This window comes from Uranotaenia lowii, chromosome 1 (genome assembly GCF_029784155.1).
Source record: "Uranotaenia lowii strain MFRU-FL chromosome 1, ASM2978415v1, whole genome shotgun sequence".
NCBI lineage: Eukaryota > Metazoa > Arthropoda > Insecta > Diptera > Culicidae > Uranotaenia > Uranotaenia lowii.
The window spans coordinates 69,125,898-69,131,897 of NC_073691.1; positions in this window are offsets into that span (position 1 = coordinate 69,125,898).

Here is a 6,000-nt window from a genome sequence, read left to right on the forward strand (position 1 = left end):
AGAGTTTTGAGGGACGGGCATTCGATTTCACGTATTGAATTCAGTGTAAGAGCCGGAAAAGAAGGTCGTTCATATTAACGTTTCAATATTTTTGGGATATTGCTGTTATTATATATCGAATTGGGATGAAAATTTGCACACGGTAGTGTTCAGGGAAGGCAAATGATATCAGATTTCAAAAGTTTTGCCAGGCGTCGACGAAAGTGTTCGTCCATATTAATTATTTGTTTACTGTTTTTAACAATATTGACATTATTATGCAATGGATTGCTTTGAACATTTGCACACCGGAGTTTTGAGGGATTGATTTCCATTTCAAATATCAAGGATTATATAAGAGGCCACCGAAATGGGCTTAACTTTTTGGCAATAATTGCGTTGTTATGCATCGATCGAGTTGAAATTTATATACGTGGGTTTTTTTGACGGTCAATTAATTCATGATTTCAAGTTTAGCAGCAGACGAAAGAAAAATTGATCGTCCAATGTTTTTGCAACTATTACTTGAAAATGAGTTCGGAGGTGCATCTGAAAAATGTTTTTCAATTGACTTTTATACAAACTGTTCATGACATATTCCAACTTGAAAGCGAAACGGAGTTCGTATGGGATCAGCTAGTTTATTATAAAGAACTCAGTTTCAACCAACAAGTGAGAATATTTTTAAAAACTGTTTCAGAATTCTGAACCTGAGATTAATTTTTAAGGTTTTGGCATCAGTTCTAAGCCGAGTTTGTTACTCTTGAATAATCTTACTTAATCATCAAAATTTGATTGAAAATTAAAAATTGAGTGTAGAGTAAAAAAACTCGCTTGCTTTTGATGGACCCTCATGAAGAAGAGTTTAAACCTCCGAAATGCCCCAATTCCTACAGACATGCCTCATAAGCATTTAAGTTTTACCCTGGGCTTGCCCAGATTTACAAAGAAAAAAAATGTAAAATGGCAGGTCCGGTCCGGTTGCCCGGATATCGAGAAGAAAGGTCCGGTTTTTCCAGGATTATTCATGATTTTTGCGAAACTCATAAAATGAATTAGCATGCATTTTTTGAAATTGAAAAATAAAATCCTAGCGCCGATGATGTGCCTTCGTAAAAATCTTATTTTGTGTGTTTATTTTTCAGCTTATCTCTTGCATTTTTATGAAAAAATACGTAGATTTTGGCTGGATTTACCCGGATATTAATCGGTTTTGAGTTTTAAATTTAGAAACCCAATACCCGGATTTGCCTGGTCTGAATATGAACAGAAAAATTCTGAAAAGCATACTCAATAAATAACGAGTTCGAAAAGCCGGGGGAAATAGAGTATTTCCTGAAACAGATTGTGGTAGGGTAATTTTTGTTTTTGTTTTGAAAAATGTAAACACCAACTGGTCATCAATTTGATCTTTGATGATAAGCACTGTTCAATGCTTTCTTTTAAAAACTTCTTTAATTGAAAGCATTAACATACCCAAGTAACAATTTGAGTTTTATTCCAAACTTAACAGTTCGCTTAAGACTATTCCCTAAAGCTACTGTATAAGCTAGGGTTGCCATCCGTCCCGCAAAAGCGGGACATGTCCCGCTTTTTTGTTGAATGTCCCGCTGTCCCGCTTTTTCCTCAAAATGTCCCGCTTTTTTTTCTTGGAAAACTTTTACAAAGTTCACTGACTTACAGTGTAAAAATCAAACTAAAGCCTATATTCGAATTCATTGGTTCAACACAGAAAATCTTTCCAATATGTATTTTTCTCAAAATAAACAGCATTTTTCTTAGTTTATATAAGATCTTAGCATTACAGTAAGATTCTGTTTTAGTTAAGCCTTCTTGGAGCACGTTATACCATTGTATAAAGAACATATGGTCTAACCCGCATAATCGAAAACCGTACATCAATTGGTCAATATTATACTGCTATCATAATGTTAATCGTTCCTGATCGTAGCTTCGCTTTATCGTGTGTCTTTACTTCAATGTATTTGAAGAGATTATACAAAATTATTTTTAAAAGATTCCATTAATGGTTGAAAAAAAAACAGATGGTGTCCAGTGCAGTGCGTCTCAGCTACAGAAGATGTGTCTTTACTGAATAAGAATTTGCGTCAGCTTGTAAACAAAAAGCCGTTCCTCCGGTTCCTACACGGGAGACCCGAATTCCTCGACTTGCGTTGGACGTGGCTACATGACACCGAATGCTCTGCCGGAAGCTCTTGGCAGTTGAATAAGTAGGTAAGTTGTGGATATTCATATTATTACGGTGCTAATTAATAGTTTGATTTTGTTTAAGGTTAGACAAAATGTTGCGATTAATGGACCGAAGGAAAAAACTCTTACCCAACAGAAGGCTCGCATCCCTCCTTAAACGCTACCGGAGAAAAATAAAATAGCGCTCCCGGAGTTTCTTGGTTACGAAATCAGTAAGTTTTTAAAATTTATATGTGAATTGTGTTAATTGTACTTTTTTTTTAGGTTAGCTTCCAATGTCGCTGGATCTGTTGCCGGAAGCAGTTGCATGCAGACATGCAGATGGCGCCAAGCCAATCTGAAGTTATAAAGGAGAAGGTATGTCTTCACATCCGTCTTGCATGCTCGGCTCGAATACCGAAAGGCCGGAAGTTTCGCCACCAATGGGAGCAACGAGGGAAGATTTTAGCCATCGTATTTTGCCGGATGTCTAGAAACTACTGAAACCACACTGATTACGTATGCTAACCAAGGCGGAAGGAGCCAGAGGAATTGTGAAGCGGCAAAGATAACAGCAGTCCAATATTACTCGACAGGTGCAAGCTCCAGTGGTATGTGCCAAATTTTACAGCGGTAAAAATTGTATAAGTTTTGCGTTGTTCATGTTTTTTTTTAATATTTGGTACAGCTTGCAGGCGCAACTAAAATTGGATAAAAGTTGACAAATTCGCAAACATCAAGTCGGCCTACGATTATTTGCGATTCAGCATGCGAGATATATGTAGCTGAAGTTAAAAGCATGTAAGTATCTTTTATTTCTTATGTAAATGTGTTCAGACGCTTAGGCTAGGAGTGCGTGAACTTCTTTTGAAAAAAAAACACACCCCAACGTTACTGTTCGATTTTTCATACTTGTTTTAAGTAATTAACAAATAAATTTATTTTATACTTTTATACAAATACATTTTTTTTAAATCTCCAGATTGAAATATGAGTTTAGCATGCTCAAGGAATGCATCACTCTGATCATAGGGGCTTTGTTGCATCCCATTTCAAATCAAAACTTTCAGTTAATTTGTTGTTTTACGAGTTTTACTTTCTTCTTTCAGATATAAATAGTTGAATCTAACCCCATCGCCAAAACTGCAGGACACCAGTCAAAAAAAATGACTCCAACTTAAAAACGGAAAACGAACGTTTAACCACTGATCACAGTTTAACCGACTTTCAAAGATGAAATCCGAAACAATGAAAAAGAGCAATGTGCTACTCTGTTAAACTTCATCTGGCTCTGTGCTATATTTTTGAAATTAATATTTTAGGAAATCTAAACATATCTACTTATTGTTCCGACTGTTTCATTATCGATATCAATTCTATCTGACGAACTGATAACAGGTAGTAAAAAGGGTACGCCAAAGCACTGCACAGTGGTGCAGAACATCAGCTGTACGAAATTAATAGCGCCCAGGGATAAAGAGATAGACATTTGATGTCTTCAGCAACATTGTTCAGTTTTACATGGAGCATATTTTAGTATCAAAATTTTTGCCGAGGGGTCCACCGATAGCGAGATAAAAATGCTAACTTTTTTGTTTTTCAAATTAGGGCATTGATGTCTTCAACAAAGTTGTTTATCTGATCAAAATACATAAGTTTGTTGAAAATGTCAAAGTCCTATCACATCACCCTCAGGAGTTACAGTCAAAGTAAAAAAAATCTCTTGAAAAAACAGTTTTTTGAACCTGACACATTGTGGATTGGATAAAATGGTTCGCTGTCTTTGAAACAAAGTTGTGACAAGCCACGATCTACAATTGTCTCATACATTATTATAGGTTTAGAAGTTGCTGAAGCTCTATAGAAAGCATTTAGTGTATTTTATTGGCAATTTTGGAACGTTCGTCCATCGAAAAGTGCACATTTTCGCAATACCCCCTTTTTTGTGATTATTTTAGAAGATAAGTGGAACAATTTCCATTTGAAATGAGCGCGGAAATCGGTGGAACTAGTAGAGATATGAATGATTGAAAATACACATTTTTTGTAAAACTTACCTATTTTACTTATAGAAAAAACGTTAAAACATTTAAGTGATTAATAAAGTGTTGCAGTTTTCTTTTATATATTTCGCTTTATTAAAAGGCATTTAAATTCGATTGAAACTTATGACTCAATGAAAAGACAAAAGCGAATTGCTTGTAAGATTGGTTACTTGAATACAGTTAATTGGAACCAGTTGAAGCAGTTTTGTAATGGCAAAATTCTATTATTCATTTATATGATATCAAATACTAATTTAGTGCTCTACCAAATTTAACAGATAAGTTCCATTTATTTTTTTTTTGCGTTTAAATGATTTGAAAAATCGGATTTAAATGTCTTATAATCAAACAAAATATATAAAAGAAAACTTCAACACTTTATTAATCAATTAAATGTTTTAACGTTTTTTCTATAAGTAAAATAGGTAATTTTTACATAAAATGTGTATTTTCAATCATTCATATCTCTACTAGTTCCACCGATTTCCGCGCTCATTTCAAATGGAAATTGTTCCGCTTATCATCAAAAATAATCACAAAAAAGGGGGTATTGCGAAAATGTGCACTTTTTGATGGACGAACGTTCCAAAATTGCCAATAAAATACACTAAATGCTTTCTATAGAGCTTCAGCAACTTCTAAACCTATAATAATGTATGAGACAATTGTAGATCGTGGCTTGTCACAACTTTGTTTCAAAGACAGCGAACCATTTTATCCAATCTACAACGTGTCAGGTTCAAAAAACTGTTTTTTCAAGAGATTTTTTTTACTTTGACTGTAACTCCTGAGGGTGATGTGATAGGACTTTGACATATTCAACAAACTTATGTATTTTGATTAGATAAACAACTTTGTCGAAGACATCAATGCCCTAATTTGAAAAACAAAAAAGTTAGCATTTTTATCTCGCTATCGGTGGACCCCTCGGCAAAAATTTTGATACTAAAATATGCTCCATGTAAAACTGAACAATGTTGCTGAAGACATCAAATGTCTATCTCTTCATCCCTGGGCGCTATTAATTTCGTACAGCTAGATTGATGTTCTGCACCACTGTGCACTGGTTTGATCTATTCAGGATGTATAGAAATGCAACGCAAGGTGATACTACAATTGAGCTTCAAAATTTTAGTTTTATTAATAGTCTCTGGTACTATCGCTCATAAGAATACAGACTATCAATTCTGGTTACCACACTTGTCAAAATATGACCAATCAAAAACCTGACAAACTATATACTGAAAAGAATCAGTTAACAATACTGAATTATATTAAGATTGACAATGAGGCTCTTGTTAATGTATAAAAGAAGTGAAGTTTGATTTTTGTAGTACTCAGCAAGAATATCGAGCAAGATCATCTATAGATGGTTTTTTTTGGCCTGAGTTTTTCAAAATTACATAATATAGAAAATATTTGAAATAGAATTTAAAAGGCCAAAAACTCATTTCATTACTAATATACTGCAACGTTTATTATGACACATTGAAATAATCGAGCCGTACTTTACCTTTCGGAAATGAATAACATGCTCTCATCTTCAAACGATTTGATAAGTCCAGATCATAATGCAGATTCAAGTATGATATGCTTGTTTTTTCATAAGTACCTATTCGAGAATGCGATGGGTTAGCATTAATAGAAAGTCCATTGGTCTGTTTGTCAAAACACAGAGATTGTTGTTTAATAGCAATTACATTACATTATTGTACATTTACTAAATCAGAAGCATTTAAGAAGATTATATTACCAGAGAGCTCTAAAAAATAAGTATTATGTGAAT